The following is a 1,425-nucleotide window of genomic DNA, read 5'->3' as shown; positions in this document are numbered from 1 at the left end:
TTGGATTGGGTGATAATATTTCTGCACATGTGTACAGTATAGATATGTAAATGTAGAATGCCTTGCTTGATGCCTGGTTGAGGTTGTACTTTTAAGAAATGTAGTTAGAGACTGGCACTCCCCCGTATGAGATAGATATCAGTCGTGGCAGTATTCTCTGAGTAATACCCAATATTTAATAAATCACATAAATACAAACATATACTGGGACTTAATATATCACATGACTAATTCACAATATATTATGTAAAATACAAACATATACTGAGACAATAATAAATAATTGCTGCAGCAACGGCAATGTTTAAAATCCCTAAAAAATTATCATAATATTAAAAGTCTGATTAAAATATATCCAACAAAGTCCAGAAGAAAGGGGCACCGTAAATCCTAGATGGGAAATAGTAAAAAGTTCTGCACAAACCCGGACAGGTCCCGAAGTTGTGGTATGATTTGTCCAATCAATATATTTCCTGTATCTCTGTTGGTCTCCTTTGACCATATATTGGGCTTATTTTCTTATTACTAATGTAACAATAAATCGTTCTCCAATATTCGGTAAATGTCCGATTTAAACACAAAGAGCATCTGGTTTTTACTCACAGTAACTTAATATCTCCCGCAATCAAAATGTTCCGCGTCTCACTTAGCTCGTGTGCCGCCGCTGCCTCTTGATCATTATGCCAAAATCTCTAATCTGGTCACGTGACCTGGATATGTATCGCGAGAAGTGGACTTACACTAACCGATTCAGGTGGCTGATCTTCCGAACTTTTGTCTTTCTGTTTTGGAGCGCTCCAATTGTTATACGTGTCGGAATATTAGCGCACGGAGGCAGCGGCGGCGCACAAGAGCTAAGTGAGACGTGGGAGATATAAAGTTACCGTGAGTAAAAACCAGATGCTCTTTGTGTTTAAATCGGACATTTACCGAATATTGGAGAACAATTTATTGTTACATTATTCATAAGAAAATAAGCCCAATATATGGTCAAAGGAGACCAACAGAGATACAGGAAATATATTGATTGGACAAATCATACCACAACTCCGGGACCTGTCCGGGTTTGTGCAGAACTTTTTTACTATTTCCCATCTAGGATTTACGGTGCCCCTTTCTTCTGGACGTTTTTTTGGATATATTTTATCGGACTTTTAATATTGATTATTTTTTAGGGATTTTAAACATTGCCGTTGCTGCAGCAATTATTTATTAAGTCCCAGTGTATGTTTGTATTTATGTGATTTATTAAATATTGGGTATTACTCAGAGAATACTGCCACGACTGATATCTATCTCATACGGGGGAGTGCCAGTCTCTAACTACATTATATATATATATTCCTTCTTTGTTTGATTTGAGTGAATCAATCGAGACTAGAGCACCCATTCCAGAATTGTTAGAGGGGTGAGCTTTTTGTCTAT

Source organism: Bufo bufo, chromosome 3, assembly GCF_905171765.1.
Source record: "Bufo bufo chromosome 3, aBufBuf1.1, whole genome shotgun sequence".
Classification (NCBI taxonomy): domain Eukaryota; kingdom Metazoa; phylum Chordata; class Amphibia; order Anura; family Bufonidae; genus Bufo; species Bufo bufo.
The sequence above is the reverse complement of the archived record's forward strand: the minus strand, read 5'-3'. Positions refer to the sequence as shown.